General features: G+C 38.9%; 1 protein-coding gene across 1 annotated transcript in view; it reads right to left on the bottom strand.

Annotated features, from left to right (window-relative positions):
• LOC114650923 (anosmin-1) overlaps positions 1-18,840 on the bottom strand; it is a 288,549-nt gene that overhangs the window by 184,936 nt on the left and 84,773 nt on the right. The window lies entirely within an intron of this gene.

The following is an 18,840-nucleotide window of genomic DNA, read 5'->3' as shown; positions in this document are numbered from 1 at the left end:
ACCCGGGGACTGCCTTTATATACTGTATATATATAAAACATGTCTTGCTCTGGTCCTGTTTTACATTATATTTATGTACTACTTGCACATATGTTGTACCGCAGTCCTGGGGAATGTTATTTCGTGACACTGTATAATGTAACATTGTGTATGGATGGTATGACAATAAAGCCAATTGACTTGACTTGATTTGGATTGCACCATAAACATATCCACACTGCCTTTTTAGCAGCATAATCAAAAAAGAGCTGGGTTTACATTACATTTTTCTGGATACTCCTAACGTAAATCCACATGCTGTCCAAGAGCTCGGCCTATCATTCAGTCTTTTTCAGTTTTGGTAAATCATGTAATAGTTTGAAATTGTATTCTATTAATTTCTGAAATTCTACCAAGTGGGTGAAAATGCCAAGAAATAAATTGATGACTATGGGACCTGGGACACCATATCAGTCATTGTAAGGATAGAAGCAGTCGTATTGGTAAACTAAGAGCACCTGGAATATTACTAGCAATTTGACCAAGAGGCAGTTCGGTTTGTTTGTATGCCTACCCTGGTCATTAGAGTTTGCATATTCTTCTCATGTGTATGAGGAGCATGTCCAGGATTCTTGTGGAACCCCAAAGACACATGTTGATGGACTACAGATGGTTGATAGACAATTCTGCAATGATGTGTTGTAAGTGAGTGTGTCTGGTAATGGACTGTTCATCCTGTAACATATTTTTTGGGGTCCTCTGCTTTTCCTCCATATCCCAAACTCATGTCAGGTGAAGTTCCAGTTTCACAATCTTTCCTCTAAATTTTCAGTGCCTTCCTCTGCTTTATTCTTTTACATACAGCTATAGTCATTCCTCAAAACAAGCAGCATCTGTATCTTCTCCCACTTCATCTCACCTTTTTTTAAAATTTTGCTTCTAAAAGCAGCTTTCAGCTCAAACCAGTCTCAGTGCTGTACATGGGATTCAGATCTGGAATGTTTTTTTTCCATCTTGAGGTGGGCCTCTATTATTAAAGTCAAAAATTGCTCCAAAAACTCTAATCACCAATTTATTCAATACTAGCTGTTCCCCGCGGCTCTGCCCACGTATCAGTGAAACAGGACAGCGAGGAGGGCCCTGCCTGGCTCCCTACTCCTGACGTCACGCTTCCTCCTACCCTCGGCCTGCAGTCTCTGTCTCAGATTAGTGTGAATATATCACTCCTGCAAGCAAACTATGATTCTTAGCGCAATGAGAGAAGTCGCAAAATCAATCGGAATGTTCAAGCAAATTCTAGAAAAAAAGCCTGATCTAAATCCGTTAAGTAGTTCTCTCGTGAAAAGCAGACAGACATACAGACAGACAGATGTTTGATTTAATATAAATAGAGATAAAATTGTCTATACGATTTGCACAAGTCCCTTGAAATGGTGTTTAAAGAGTTTAGACCCTGACCCAATTTGTATTGTAAGTTATTTTAAAGGAATACTCCACCAAAAAATATTTTTAAATGCTATTTACCCCATGTAGTTTATTGAGATGGACAAGAAATTTTATTTGTCATGTTTTTTGTGGACAACAGATATAACGTTTCTGATAGAAAGGGAGCCAATGGACAAACAGCAAACAATACAAAAACATCCATGAAAAAATGTCACATTACTCATGTTGCATAATCCACATGTCACACCATCCAGTTGTGTGCTCATATAATGAAAAACACATGATTTTTTTTTACTAAAATTCTGTTAAATAAACATTTTGTAAAATAAAAGTAGACCACAAGCAGAAAGCTCCACCACAAGAGATTGTGCTTTAGAAATGAAGACAAAACTCTTGATCAAAAATAGTTTTAACGTTAAAAATGTTCTCAGCTGTTTTGACATACAGAAAATATCATCTTTGGAGAGAGCATTGCCTTAAAGTGCCTGGTTCATTTTTTACATTGTTTGGTCCTGTTCGCCTCACACACCTTTGTGATCCTCCATTTCCACCTCTCTTTCATTTATTTTGTTTCTTTTATACCTTATTCTCCACACCTTTCTTCTTGATCTTTCATCATGCTCCTTTTCATCAATTACTAAGAAATTGATTTTGATAAGTTCTTTAACTGCTAAGATCCTCCTGACATCTCACTGAAAAAACCAAAAGCAATGTTTAATAAATGCCTGGAGGAACTTATTTTATTACTTAATTCTTTAAAGACTTTCAGCTACTTGTATTAATTTCTCTTCTTCATTCACAATACAATTTTTAGAAAAAGAAAATGCACTTATAAAAATGATTTATTTTGATCATATTTGGATTTGTAGGGTGCCATGTCACTAGCACTGAGCCTTTTTATTTTCTCTGTCTCCATATTGGGTGGGCTGAGGTGAGCCCCAGTGGATAGTGACTTTCTGCTCTTTTGATGTTGCATTTTTCTCATTTGGTTGGCCCCTATTTCCTTCATTAATGAATAACATGCAAAATCATGTATTTTTTGCTAAAATACTTTTAAATAAATACCTTGTAAAATGAAAGTAGACCACAGACAGGAAGCCCCACCATAAGAGATTTTCCACTGCATGGAAAGCATCCTGTATTGTTCCTGCTCCAAAGAAGACAGGAGTCTCTTCTCCTAATGACTACAGACTTATGTCTCACATCATGAAGACTTTGAGAGACTGGTCCTGAGCTATATAAGTCCCTTTGTGGTAGACCACCTGGACCCACTGCAGTTTGCTTATCAGACAAAGGTTGGAGTGGAGAATGCAATTATCTATCTGCTCCACAGAGTTTATTCTCACCTGGACAAAGTTGGTAGCACTGTGAGGATTATGTTTTAAGATTTCTCTAGCGCCTTCAATACCTTCTAATCATCCATGTTAAGGGGTAAACTCAGAGATATGCAGGTGGATGAGCTTATGGTGTCCTGGATAATGGACTATCTGTCAGGCAGACTGCAGTTTTTGAAACTCAAGGACTGTGTATCTTGTGATATGGATTATTATTATTATTATAATTATGGATGTGACCAACACTGGAACATCACAAGGAACAGTCCTGTCTCCTTTTCTCTTCACTCTGTACACCTCCAATTACAACTATAACACCAGGTCATATCACTCGCAGAAATTCTCAGATGATTCTGCACTTATAGGATGTATTGATAAAGGACATGAGACAAAGTATAGTAGTCAGGTGAAGAACTTTTCTTCTTGGTGCAAAGAGAACTGTCTACATCTTAACATCGGGAAAACCAAGGAACTGGTTATTGACTTTCACTGCACCAAAGCCTGTGTCCAGTGACTATTCAAGGAGTGGAAGTAGAGGTGGTCCACTCCTACAAGTACTAAGGGGGTCCACATTATTGACAGGTTGGACTGATCTCGTAATGCAGAGGAACTATATAAGAAAGGGCAGAGCAGGTTGCATTCCTTTAGTGTGGGCAGTGACATCCATCACATCTTCTACAACAGTGCGATGGCCAGTGAGGTTTTCTACACTGTGCTGTGCTGTGCTGGTAACATCACTTCAAGAGTGGCCCATCAAATCAACAAGCTAATCACAAGGGCAAGCTCAATTATAAGACACACTCTGGACCTGCTAGAGGTTGTAGCAAAGGAGAGAATTAAAAGAAAACTGAGTGCCATTATGAACAATTCTGCATATCCTCTCACACACACACTAACACTGAGGACTTTCAGCCAACAAATCATTCTGCAGAAGTGTGTCAAGAAACATTACAAGGGCTCCTTTAACCTCCTCAGAGTTTCATTTTTTTCCTCAAAAAAACTTGTAAAAAGCGGTACATTTTTTGGCTTGAAAAATAAAGTTTTTATTAAGTCTAATCTTCCAACAGTAAAACATTGTGAAAGCACTAAAAGTACAAAGTCAGAAGTGTAGAAAGTACAATAATGATACAAATAATGATAATGATGAATAATAATAATAATAATATGAAGAGCATACTGCACATGTGTGAGTAACACAAGTGACACTTTCAGATTTATCAGAGTCCATTTTGATTTCACTGCCTGAAGACAGATTCACTTCATCATCACTGCTGATGAGAGGCATTTCTTATGAGACGCCATTATGAGGCTAGGAGAAGACGCGTAACACTCAGGGCTGACGCTTACACAAGACACACCCATACCGTTGTTTAAGTAACACTCGGCACTAACGTTGTTAGCATTTTACAGCCCCAGTAATCCTTGGTCTAACGCTTACGTGAGACATGTCTATACCATTGCCCGAGTGATACTTGGTACTAACGCTTTTAGCACTATTTTTACAGCTTGAGTGATACTCGGGTCTAATGCTAAGGAGGCTACACCAAAAGCAATAAGCCTGCATTAGGCTTCACTGTGACAAGTCAGAACCTTTCTTTCTTTTGAATTTTCTTGCTTTATAGTCATTCTGGTGTGTGTTCAGACCAAAGTGTGTGTGTGTGTGTGTTTATTTATTTATTATTTACTTATTTATCTACCTATTTATATAATTATTTATCTAAAAAGCTTCTGTAAAAAGCCTAATTTCTTCCTGCAGACAAATAGGTTCTATCTGATCTACCTAAAAGATTTTTTACAAATAATTAAGTACCAACTTAAATTTGGATGTGGGTGTATGCATGGTGTTTCCAGCAATGGGCTTGTACTCGATTCTGCCAGGATAGATGCCAGCTAATTGCAAAATAGTGCATTTAGAAAATGGATTGATATATTTCTTTATTTATTCACTGTCATATTTTAAAGCTGAAGTATATCATTTCAAATATATGACCTAATGAGATGGTATATTAAATAATTACATCAGTTGTGCAAGAAGTCCATTATCTTAGTGCACGACTATAATTAAAAAGTGTTATGGGAAAGAATTAGAGTTGATAAATGTTTTTTTTTTCTCATATGTATCAACATCCACATAAGCAATATTCTGTGATATTTCTGCTAGATCGGTCTCAAGCTCTGAAACTAAATTGAGCAGGAGATAGCACACATCATTCAAATGTAAGTGAGTTTTGCCAAAAATGGCTTGAACCACCATATCCAGACATTAATCATCTCCACAGAAAAAAAGAGAATACCTCTAGATATTAAAATCAAATAACAGGGAGAAGTCATAAATATTGTGAAAGCAAATGAGAACAGATATTGCAGGGACAGATGCCACACTTGTCAGTCAAGAATTTCACAATTATAACAGTATCAAAAGCCAAGCATAAGGTACTGTATTTCCTCACAACTGACAAGTAGTGCCTTATTTATAAGCCTATGGGTCATGGCTTTGTTTGTGTGTTGCGTGTATATGTCTGAAAATGAACATTTGTATATATTGTCCATATTTGTATATGTATAGAATTTAATTAATGATCTGTTGAAATATGTTGGCAACGTAGTTTTAGTTCAGGCCCAAAACAATAAGGTATTGAAAGACTGTATAAAGTAATATGGGGTTGTCTCTTTGTGGCTCTAAATATGGCCTGTTTGATAAAGACTCCACAAACAGTACTTGACCTGACTTTGAATTAAAGATTCACAAGGTGGGTGGGTAAAGCTCATTACAAATAAAAAGGTTCAAAGACACCTAATGTAAAAGGAACTAACTGGGACATTTTAAACAGAGTGTGCATGGGACCTGCAGCTCATCTAATTGTACAAATGGAATTTATTCAGCATATTAAGTCAAACGTTGCAATAACAGAGGGGCAAATTGAGTTGACTAGGATTTACAACAATACAATAAACTCAAAATGGCTATAAACATTTTAAATGTGGTTCTGCATGACACACAACTTCAGTACTTTGGACAGTGTTTTCACACGGGTATCCTTAGAGTCCATTCAAAGTCACCAAGTGATTTCAGATTCAGAGTCCAGGTAAAGCTTTGAAGGTACTGTACGGCGAGAGAGATAAAGCAAAACATGGGCATACGATTGAAGGTACATTCCACTGAGAAACCCTCGAGTCTGAAGACATGTAGGCATTTTGGTGTAGTGGTTGAAGTGATGAACTATATGCACTGATCAGCCACACCATGAAAAGCTCTGACAGGTGAAGTGAGTAACATTGATTATCTCATTGCAAAGGTGCCTTTCAAAGGGGTGGGATATATTAGACAGCAAGTGAACAGCCAGTTCTTGAAGCTGATGTGCCGGAAGCAGGAAAAATGGCCAAGCGTAAGGGTCTGATGACTGGGTCACATCATGTCCAAAATGGCAGATGTAGTGGGATGTTACCAGAGTACAGTGGTTAGTACCTACAAAAAGTGGTCCAGGTAAAACAACCAGTGAACCAGCAATAGGGTCATGGGCACACAAGGCTCACTACTAGAACGCTAGCCTGTCTGGTGCAGTCTCACAAAACAGCTAATGCAAAACAAATTCCTGAAAAACTTAATGCTGGCCATGAGAGAAAGTCGTCAAAACATACTGTGCATTACAGCTTGTGTGTATGGGGCTGTGTAGCCAACGACCAATCAGAGTACCCCGGCTGATCCTGGTCCACCTACAATGAACACATTTACATTTACTTCCTTAACAGATGCTTTTATCCAAAGCAACTTATGAAAGAGGTCACCATAATTGAGTACATTTCAGTCTGGGGGACTGTTTGGGAACAAGATTTACAGGACAAATTTACAAAATTGATCATCTTAAGTGAGGAGCTCAAAACAAAATATAAGCTAGTAACAATTCCTAGTTTGCAAGAACCTAACAACAAATATCAGACAGAAATTCACCAAAAGAAGGGAGACTTCAAATGCTTCTTAAACACATTGAAGGAGTCAGAAGGTCAAATGGAGGTAGGCAGCCCATTCCACCATTTAGTAGCGACACATGAAAAGTCTGAATTGAGACTTGATGGCAAGCAGAAGTGGCATCAAAAGACGCCATTTATCAGCAGACCTGAGTGGTCAAGAAGAAGCATAGGACATCCCAAAAGTCTCCAAATGAACAGGTGCTGACCCACTAGGCAAGCATCAAGGATATGAGCTTAAAATGTGATGCTGATGGAAGCCAATGTAGAGATCCAAAAAGGGGAATGACATGTGCCCGCCTTAGCTGATTGAACACCAGATGTGCTGCTGCATTTTGAATCATCTGCAGCGGCTTGGTATAACCTGTCAGTACTCCTGCCACCACAGAGTTGCAGTAGTCTAGACTAGACAAGACCAAAGACTGGACCAGGAGTTGTGCTATATTCTCTGTCAGAAACGGTATAATTTTGGGAATACTGTATAAAGTGAATCTGTAAGATTGAGTGAATATAGCAAGATGGTCCCTGAAGGACAGCAGGTCATCAATCGTAACTCAAGTGTGGTGTTTACCAGTCCTTCTGATGTTACTGAAGCTTTTTCCAACTTACCCCAGTTTCCATTTACCTTTCAAAGTTATGAACATTAGAAGTTAATCTGGTATATGAGAGTGGGTGTTCAAGCGAGTGCTCAGTGACATGCCATTCAGAGACGGTTGCTGCCCTTACACTTCAAGACGCTGTCATATCTGCTGTCTCCTATAACCCTGTACGGGAATAAGAAAGTTCAGAATGAATGAAGGAATGATTGATTGACCGACTGACTGATTGTTCTTGTCAGAGTGATTTTCTGTACATCAAGTAAGGTGAAACTGGGTTGTATGAAGACCACCTCATAATATATCCAGCACAAACATGCAGAGTGCAGAAAATCTGAAGATGCACGGCTCATCCAGTAAACCCACTGGACACATGATCTAAGGAAATGGAGTTTCATTATGTCAGCTCAGTATAAAATCCTTGTGTGAAGCTAAGTATTGTTTTTTTTTATTCTCAATAGACATCAGCATCCTTCTTTTAGTTTATTTTAAAACAGCAGGCATCTGACCTCTTGCTGCAGGGTTCTCTAGTAAAGAAGCCAGAGGCTACTATTATCTCAGCAGGACACCAAATGGCACATTTGGTGCTCCCTCAACATAAATCTCTGTCTTTTATGTTAAACAGCAAGGCTCACTGCACTTTTGAAACATGGTGGGGGATTTTAACTCTTAAGGGTACATGGCAAGGAGAGGAGCTGAGGCCATTTCAGGTTTGATCAGCCAAACTAGAATGGATTTTATAAAACAATCTTTGTCTTGGGCACTTTCAGCATATGAGAACCTGTACTGTATGGAATGCACTCATGTAGTTGCCTCATTTGACTCTTCACTGACTTCACTCATACAGAATGGTTTTTATTTTCAGGAGTGTGAAACAATTTCCCCAGCAGCGCAAAATGTGATATGGGGCTTATATAAACTGCTGTCCATCAGAGGCTTTCTGAGAAGCCTAAGAGAGAAGCAAGTTTGACACGTTGACGGGATTCACACTGGGGTAACAGTGAAGGCAGTGCCCTTCAAATATGCCTCTAACAGATGGAGTTTAGGACTCGAGTGCTAGTCATTTTGTTAACGGCTTCCTGTCAAGCATGTCAGAAGCATGTAGGCTTAACAACAACCACAGAACCAACTGACATGCGGAACATCTTGGGAACATCTGGCTGAAGCAGCTTTTAAGAACTGCCTGGATGAAATTTCAGGCAACTTTACAATTACCTGTCTACATCAGTGGTGTGGAATGAAAGGTCTTTTCTCGATTGTAAATTGCATCTTTCTTAGCAGCATCTTTAAAAAGCAAACACTGTCAACCAACAAACTGTCGATTTTTGAGAAAAACCAAATAGAATGTAAAGAAAAGTTCTTCTAAGCCCTTGTATGAAAAATAAATTGACAAAGACGAATCTGACATACCCAGGGGACTCCTGGAGTTCACAAAGGGAACGGATAAATAAAAGCGTCCTAAAACACATTTGGTCGCAATTTACAACACTGACTTGAAAAAACAGTTCTTTGTTGGAACCAACTACTCCCACAAGTGAATCTGCATGTGATGTCTTTCCCCAGCATTCTTGAAGCAGCGCTGTTAAGCATTTCACTGTCCACTGCCAGAAACCTAAAAAGAGATCATTAAAACTCAGAGCCAGGATGGGGTTTCATTCTTCAGGTACCCAGGCAGAAATGAGTCATAGAGTCTGAAGGTCAAATACTGGACAAGTTAAAAGGCCAAAAGGACTGCACAGAACTGGCCTTAACAAAAATGTGCTGTAAGCCTGGCAAGACTTCAGTGATTCTGTTCTGCGAAAGTGGGGATCAGGGTCAACAGCCTTAAAGCCAGCCACAGCTTGTGAGAAAAAGCAGAGAGATGATTCACTTAGGCCATGACAAATGAAGACAATGAACTACATGAAAAAAGAGTTTAAGCATATTTATTGCAAACAGACTCATATTTCAACAACAAAAAATATTTCCATGTGGATCCTAAGCTGCTATGAGCTAAGCATGACAAAGTTAATTTAGAGTAGAAGGAATCCCTAGACCCCAAAATGGATGTACACATCAGAATATGCTGGATGGAAAAGCTCAAAATTTTAAAGAACAAGATGGAAATTCAGTGAAAAAGATCATGAAATGTGTTTGGTCAGGAAAATTAAAGGAAGGAAAGATTAAGGAAAGGATTGAACAATGCATGGCAAGAACAGACGTTTTACTGAACAGTCAGCATGGGTTCAGAAGAAGGAGGTCATGTTTTACCAACATCTATGAGGAAGCAACAAACGGATATGATCAAAGTGGAGCATATGATATTATTTATCTTGACTTTCAGAAAGCATTTGATAAGGTGCCACGTGAGCGGTTGGGCATCAAACTATAAGAAGTGGAAGTTCAGGGTGTAGTGTGTAGATGGGTGCAGAATTGGCACAGACACAGAAAGCAGAGGGTTATGGTGTGAGGAACCTCTTCAGAATTGTCTGCTGTTAAGAGTGGTGTTCTACAGGGGTCAGTTCTAGGGCCAAGGCTGTTTTTAATATATAAATGATTTGGATAGGAATAATAATAAGCTGATTAAGTTTTCAGATCATACCAAGCTAGGCGGGCAGGCAGATAATCTAGAATCTGTTGAATCATTACAGAGGGAGTTGGACAGCATACAAGCTTGGGCAGATTTGTGGCAGATGAAGTTTAATGTCAGTAAATGTAAAGTATTACATGTAGTGAGTATGAATGTTAGGTTTGAATACACAATGGGGTGTCGGAAAATTGAAAGTACACCTTATGAGAAATTGTGGTGGACTCAACACTATCAACTGCCAGACAGTGTTCAGACGCCATTAAGAAGACTAACAGAATGTCAGGTTATATAGCGCCCTGATGTGTGGAGTACTAGTCCAAGGAGGTTATGCTCCTGCTTTATAATGCACTGGTGAGGCCTCATCTGGAGTACTGTGTTCAGTTTTGGTCTCCAGGCTACAAAAAGGACATTGCAGGACTAGAAAAAGTCCAGAGAAGAGCAACTAGGTTCATTTCAGGGCTACATGGGATGAACTATGTGGAAAGACTTAAAAAGCTGAGCCTGTACAATCTAAGCAAAAGAAGAAGGAGAAGAGACTGATTGAAGTGTTAAAAATTATGAAGAGTCCAGTGGATCGAGACTGTTACTTTAAAATGAGCTCATCAAGAACACGGGGAAACAGTTGGACACTTGTAAAGGATAAATTTTACTCAAACATTACAAAGTTTTTCATTGCACACAGACACATGGAATAAGCTACCAAGTAGTGTGGTAGACAGTAGGACTGTAGGGACTTTCAAAACAAGACTTAATGTTATTTTAGAAGAATTAAGTGGATAGGACTAGGGAGCTTTGTTGGGTTAAATGACCTGGTCTCATCATGATTGTTCTAATGAATACATATGCTAGATAGCTAAAACGGTGTAATATGATCACATTTAAAATGTCCAGTATATAAGCCTGGTTTGGTCTTTGTTTGTGAAGAGCTGGCACAGTTTTTCAGGCACTCTGAGGTGCCTCTCACATCTCTAAGACATACTGTACGTGTCACATTAATTAGGGTGAATTTGTCCTGTAATAGACTGACATCTTTGGACAAGTCCTACACTTATAGACCCTGTATTCTTAACCCCTTTAGTACTGAGCAAAGAAAGCCACATGGGAATTTGCTGAACGGATTTCGGAATTCTCCAAATTTCCCAAGGCTGCTACTAGTTGATCCAGCTATAACTTTTCTGCAAAAGTATAAATTAGTTATAAATGTCAGAAACACAAGTTAAGGAAGATATATTTTAAGTCAGAAAGCAGGAGGCACTTCTTTGAACAGCTGTGAATGTAGAACAAATTACCGAATTATTTAGCTGAAAATGCTTAAAAGAATGGCTGTGTAAGATACTAGAACAGCTTAAAACGAAGTCATATTATATGACTTCTTGTCGTAGGATATGTCAGATTTGCTGATGGGGTTGCTGGTCTCAGTTTAAATGACTGAAGATCAATGGGCATATCAAATTTAGTGAATGCATGTCAACTTCCAACTACAGTCATCCTCAACCCTTTTTCTAACAAATGATAACATGCTGCTTGACAGAGCAGGTGATGTATGGAGGGTTAACAGGTACAGCACATTCAGCTGCAATCTTGTCCTTTTACTTTGTCTGTGAGATCTGAAACACCCACGTTCCTTATTGCTTGTCAATGCATTATGTGCGATGTACTTCTGGGTGAGCATTCACTGGTTGTCATCTCTCTCACACACACAGATCTAACTACAAACTACAACTAAAGACAAAAATCAAACCTTTGTATGGACAATTAGTGGACTAGTCGGAGTGAGTCACTAGGTATGTCAGATTAGACAACTGTCATTTACAGGAGCGCTCCACCAAATGCCTGAAGCATATGCCTAGAGAAGACATTAAATATGACATGGCCTTTAGTCATTAGCAGACCAAATGAGCCTGACAGACTGAATCATCTACTCTTATTTGTAAAACTTATAATGGTCTTTCGAATGTTCCTATGTATTTTGGGTTAGCCTATGGTTTCCTACCACAAGGTTTCATTACAAAATGTTTCAGTAAAAGGTTAGAACCTTATTTTCTGTCCTATGACCTCTTTCTTGGCTTGACATAGCTTGTATTTTCTTTTTAACTTTATTGTGAAAATTAAATTAATATAACCTTATACATACATTCCTATGTGGATTATCACGTAAGTTTTTGCAGGAATTTGCTTTGAACCAGTATTTAAAGAGCCGAGCCAGTGCATTAAGCTATTACACCATACAGTTTTCCCAGGAAAGAACTCATCTAAGAACACAATGAAATAAAAAAAAATTACAAATAAAAAGAGATTATTTAGTCAGTAAGATTTGTTCATTAGCCAATTGGCAGTTGGTGTGGGTATTTCATCACATTCATTAGCATTAGTTCTCCTTCTAGTACTTTTCAGACCATCACAACCCTGCATAAGAAGAAATACTTTCTTTATTATGTAAGTACTAGCCAACCAGCGGCGTAGCATACGCCGCATAATTATGTATTGATGGGTGAACACTTCTTGAAAGACACAATTGTCCAAATGGGGTGAGTCTGAGGATACGAACTGTAAGTGAATGCAAAGATGGAACTCTGGAGAGAGGGCGGGGAAGCGGGCCTGAGAGGTTTCGGGTCCTAACCGTCCAACGACAGGTCGGCACAACCAGTAACGATCCTTCCACGGTTCACCTACAGAACCCGTGTTAGGACATTTACATCCTCTAGATAGTCAAGTTTGATCGTCTGACACCCATTCCGCCCCCGCCATTCTCACACATGCACCTGTGAGCCATGTTCGGGCCGGGTGAGGTTTCCCATATTGAGTCAAATTAAGCCACAGGCTCCACTCCTGGTGGTGCCTTTCCATCAATTCCTTTCAGTTTCAGCTTTGCAACCATACTCCCCCCAGAACCCAAAGACTTTGGTTACCCGGTTGGCTGCCCGGCGGGTCGTGGGAATAACGCCGCCAGATCGCCAGTCGGCATTGTGTATGGTCGGAACTATGACGGTATGTGATCTTCTTCGAACCTCCGACTTTCGTTCTTGATTAATGAACACATTCTTGGCAAATGCTTTCGCTCTTGCACCATGGTCGGCTGTTTAGTGAATTGTTGGTGGGCGGGGCTCTGTGAGTTGGCAGGCGTGGCTGTCGTGAGTGCTTCTTGCTTGCCATGGACTTAGTGAATTATATATATATATAGATGCTCCCCATCTGCCACCAAGCAGTTGAAGTTATGGTTATGCACAACAGTGTATCATCGATGAAATGAGTCTGCATTCAGTAAAAGGAAAACTTTTCAGCCATTCTCAAAGAATTGAGCACGCCAGTTAGAATAAAGTGTGGGTGACAGTGTGTCCGGAAAGAGTCCATTCTCAATCATGAAATGTTTGTGTCAACTTCAGGAGAATCCATATTTGCTGCTATTTTTCTGATCATACTAAAAGTAGAAATTAATTTTCATCTGGAGATCTGTAAGCCCCCTCATCTTTTTTCCATTATTGCGTGCTTTACCGATGTGCTAATCCCCCTGACGTTCACAGTGCACAGCTCTTCTGAAACAGACTGCTGAAAGTTGTGTCCTTGGTGACTCTTTGTCTTTCAAATACTGTATAGTTGATAGTTTCCTTTATTGTTTTCACTGTGCTTATTGTTTTACTGTGCTGTCAGTTGTATTATTTAAGCGTCCTGCTTTTCTCAATTCTATTTTAAAAGGTGTTTAATGAACACAGTAGGTACCTTAGAGCATGTCACCTGCAAAGCAAAGCATTTGGTTTTGAAATATGCAACTTATACAGAATGTTCTCTTGTCTATTAATGAACCAGGGTGAAAAGAGTTCTTTCAAAGTGAGATGGGGTGATTTATATCTATGCAGTAATTAAAAATTTTATTTCATTAAACATTCTAGTATTTAATCACAAACTACATTTTTTTAAACTTTGTTGTTTTTTTGTTTTTTTTGAATGAGGATATTTGGGATTTTGAAGAAGGATATTTCATCCAGGTGGCACAGTGGGTAGTGCTGCTGCCTCGTGATTAGGAGACCCGGGTTCGCTTCCCGGGTCCTCCCTGTGTGGAGTTTGCATGTTCTCCCCATGTCTGCGTGGGTTTCCTCCGGGTGCTCCGGTTTCCTCCTACAGTCCAAAGACATGCAGATTAGGTGAATTGGTGATTCTAAATTGTCCCCAGTGTGTGCTTGGTGTGTGTGTGTATGTATGTGCATGGTCTGGCAACCTGCCCGGGGTTTGCTTCCTGCCTTGCGCCCTGTGCTGGCTGGGATTGGCTCCAGCAGACTCCCGTGACCCTGTAGTTAGGATATAGCGGGTTGGATAATGGATGGATGGATATTTCATCCATGAAGGCTGATCTTGGCCAGACAGTCTGTTTGGTGTAAGTCCACTAAGTCAGACTTTATCATTTGAGCATACCAGCAAGTTAAATATCTTAATTTTTATAGTTTTAACATATGATAACATTGTTCTTGACCATTAAGAGGGGGTAAGCATCTATAGAATAACAGAAGACTGTACTTAGATTACTGTGCTTATAGCACAATAAATAATTATATAATTTGTAGTTACATGGACTATCACTAACCTAGCTGTAACCTTAACCACTTTTGAATATGCTGTGTATTTAAATAAAGAATGTTCCTGGAAGTGTGTAATGGTGGAATGGTATCTAATGATGCTCCCTCACAACTCATGGAGAATTGGCTGAGCTTCTTCTGACATCCCTATATAAATGTAATGAATTATTATTATTATTATCCCAGAGATGGGCAGTTTATGTTGACTGAACATTTTGTGCACATTCATCTGTGAGTGTGTCCTGTGATTTACTGGTGGTCCATCCAGGGTTTGGTTCCTGCATTGCATCAAGTTCTCTGTAAGCCTGCAAGGGAATAAACATTTCCAGAAAGTAAACGAAGGAAGGAATTTATTAATTATTTTATTTCTAGGGGAACAGAATGCTTTGGTTTCCATCTGTTGATTTTTTGTAGTTGCTAAACTAGCATTTACCCATGAAATAAAATAGTGGTTCAACCCGTGCACATTATAGGGTGTCAGAGAACTGCTATCAATTATGAAACTGCATGTAATAAACCAATAATATCCTTACTATGTAAAATTCATTCTTAGTAGACTGAGGAACGCTGATAATGGCCTCAGAATTCTGTGATATCAAACCAGTTGGTTAGCTGGCTACAAAGAAATAAATACTGTAATTTCCTTTTGAATATTAGGTAAGTTTAGACATTTTTGTCCATAGCAGTGCACCTCACGTTGTCCGGGTTTTATAATTCACTGGTGGATCTGCATGTGTGGTCACCATAGTATGAAATTCAAAAAGCAGCTCTCAAGGTACTGTAGAGAGGAGCAAGAAAGAGAATCCCTTAAAGAACACGTCCTACTATGACAATCTAAGGAAATTAAAAGGGATAAGCAAAAAAAAGGAATCCAAACTTTTAAAAATCTTTAATGGCATCAATATAAAGATGACCCACCCAATTTATTTCCATTAAATTGTGAATCAAGTGAATTTGTACAAGAAGTTGCAAAATGCTATTCACCATACAAGTATGCGAATCTGGAACAAATTACCAAGTTTTTAGCACTAAGAACTGGGTGACTCTAAATTTATATATGAGACGTTGGTACAACTTCACTATTTTCTAACTAAACAAGTTTGATGGACTAGGTGTTTTTCCTTGCAATTCATCCATCTATCGATGATTTGTAATTGTTTTTCTTAAAGTTCAAAAGAGCAGTGTGTTACAATTCACTGCCTAACCAATTAAGCACATTTATTACATTCGAGGGGGACTCAAAATTTGTTAAAAAAAACTGTATTATAATACTTAAAGCAATTCCCTTCCAGTCACCTTCAAAATTATTTTCTTGAGATGCAAAGCACTTGTCCCACAGCACTTCTACCATTCCTGGAAACAGTTCCACTACTTATTTTTGGTTACCATTTCTGTTGCCTCCTGCGATTTTTCCTGGATTTGTTCTAAAGTAGCAAATCTTTTTCCCTTCAGTCTCAATTTTAATTTTGGGAACAAAAAGTAGTCAAAGGGAGTGAGATCTGGTAAGTCCTAGTGGGTAAGGTGGGGAAACAACCACATTGTTTTTGACCAAAACTCTGACTGATAATGTGATGTGTACTTGTGTTTCATCGTGGTGAAAAATCCAGTTTTGAGAGCGCCACATCTCCAGATATCAAGTTGAGTTTTGAAAGTCCTTAAAGTCCTACTGTCTATCACACTAGTTGATGCATTCTTCCATGTGTGTATGGTTCTTTGTCTAACAAAAAACTCCCTAATGTTTGTGCGAAATTTACGCTTAACAAGTTTCCAACTGTGTCTCCAGTGTTCTTGATGAACTCATTTTAATGCAATAGTCTTGATCAACTGTACTAATTCCCTAAACACAAACATTTCTCCTCTTAATCTTCTTCTGCTCAAACTGAAAAAGCTCAGCTCTTTTAATCTTTTCTCATAATTCGTCCCAGTAGTCCTGGAATCAGCCAAGTCACTCTTCTTTGGACCTTTACCTAACCTAACCCTGCTATGTATGCTTTTGTAGCCTGGAAACCAAAACTGCACACAGTACTCCAGATGAGACCTCACCATTGTGTTATAAAGCTTGAGAAGAACCTCCTTGGACTTGTAATCTACACATCAGGGCGCTATATAACCTGACATTCTCTTAGCCTTCTTAACGGCTGCTGGACACTGTCCGGCAGTTGATAGTGTCAAGTCTACTATGATTCCTAAATCCTCCTTATAAAGAGCACCATTGATTTTCAGACCGTTCATTGTGTATTCAAACCTAACATTTTTACTTCCTACATGTAATAATTTACATTTACTGACATTAAATTTCATCTGCCACAAATCTGCCCAAGCCTGTATGCTGTCCAATTCCCTCCATAATGACTCAATGTATTCAACATTTTTCCATGATGCTTTACTGTAGACGTCTAGCAGTATAAGGTAATGCTGCTAATCAACAGTCTGTATGTGGGAAACAAGCTCTTTTTGAAGTAGTCCATCAATGTCGTAAAATGTGATCATCAATATCTCTTGAGAATCTGTTATGGTGGCTTGAAGAAAAAAATTGCAGAATAAACACCAGAAATACAAACTCAATAATTTCCGCATGATGCCATTTGGTCATTTTCAAGATCTACGCCCTATTCTCATGCGGTTGCCCGATTCCAGAAACGTTTGGATTCCACCCCGTATGTCATGTGACGTCTAAGTCAGACTCAAGTTTACCAACTTTCTGAACTCATTTCTCCCATTCCAATGTCTCAAACAGTCAGGGTCAATCCTAACAGCATCAGATTTGACCTTTGATGCACTGGCCAGATTGGTTCGATCTACACTCATACATCAGAACAGCCAATCCATCTAACAGAATAATGTGGGACTGTAAGACGAAACAAGATAAATGGCGAGATTGTCAGTTTTGCTCTACCATGTAATAATATTAAGAAGCAGTACATTACTTTTCAACCAAAGGATATGTAACATCCATATCTGACACTTTTGGTGTACTGTTTCTGACACTATAGGGACAGTTTGATGCCAGAACAAAATTCACGAGCCTTACTCTAAAATGCAACACTAAGGAGCATGAGAAAATAATACAACCCGCTGAGACCTGTCAAGGAGTGTGGTTTAACATTTCAATGTCATCTGACCGATAGATGAGTCACAATTGTTATTATATAAACAATAAAGTTTAGTTATTGTGATTAATGACATCTAATGATCGCAGGCGTTTTACTCTTTCAAAAGCCAGCAAGTCTAGACTAATTACGTTTAAAGGTCAGAAGCTTATCATCACATACTTAACAATGTTTATTCTCCCAAATTCGCTGTAAGATTAATGACTGGCTGTCTAAATCAGTAATAAAAATGATAACTTCAATGTATTACCCACAACTAAAACTTATTTTTTTCCCAGTGAATTCATATGGGTAACACTGCTCATTTTTTGATACTAGTATGACGCATAAAGTGCATAAGAGTTACTCCCTTAAACACAGTCGCTGATATATGTATAGAGATGAGAGTAAAGACATTTACTGCAAACTGAATTTCTGTATAATGCCAAAAGAAATAGAACGCTATAAAGCTTCACATTGGTCTGAATTTTAACTAAACTGGGAGCCTCATTTATTATTTAGCTGCCATCTAAACAGTCTCTAATTCATGAGTCGTCACAGAAGCTGCTAATTGCATATTTGAATTTTTAAATGGATCCCATTTAAAAGTTTCTGCCCTGTGAGATGACCAAACATAATGGTTTTATTAGCCAGCTGCCTTTGTTTCCAGTCACAGCACCAGCAGGCTCTCAGAACACTCGCTCCGTTTTATATACGAACTCGCCACACAGCATGTGAATAATGAGCTCTACAGATATCAGTCACGCGGCAGTCTGAGGCCAAATGAAACTTAACAACCGTAACCAGATTTGACCCTTCCTGCTGGGACTGACCAAACCTCCCCTTAGCTTTCCACCACCCAGAAACAGACTATGTAAGTACTCAGACATGGACACCACATCCGATAAAAATGGTTTTCCATGTCTGGGGAAATCAGAATTCACAAAAGCCTTTTGCTAAAGGACACAATAAATATTATTGTCTATAAATGTAGACATTCGTAATGTAAGACCATAAAGCAAAGTCAACAGCATGGTAGAAACATGTGCTCTCAGATTCTTATCCGCTGTGCGCGCCTGCAAATAATCTGCAGCATTCCTGACAATTTCACGTCACAGTGGCATAGTGATGTTGTAATGAAGCGGCTCAGCCAGGTGTCCATTACTCTCTCCGGCACAAAACACCAGGGAACTATAATCTGAAAAATGCACTCCATCTACCAAGCTTGATTTTGGTTTGGGTTTACAGAAATTCAGACTAGAAGGGCAGCACAGTGACTCTAGGGACCTGGAC

This window comes from Erpetoichthys calabaricus, chromosome 4, assembly GCF_900747795.2.
Source record: "Erpetoichthys calabaricus chromosome 4, fErpCal1.3, whole genome shotgun sequence".
NCBI lineage: Eukaryota > Metazoa > Chordata > Cladistia > Polypteriformes > Polypteridae > Erpetoichthys > Erpetoichthys calabaricus.
The sequence above is the reverse complement of the archived record's forward strand: the minus strand, read 5'-3'. Positions and strand labels throughout refer to the sequence as shown.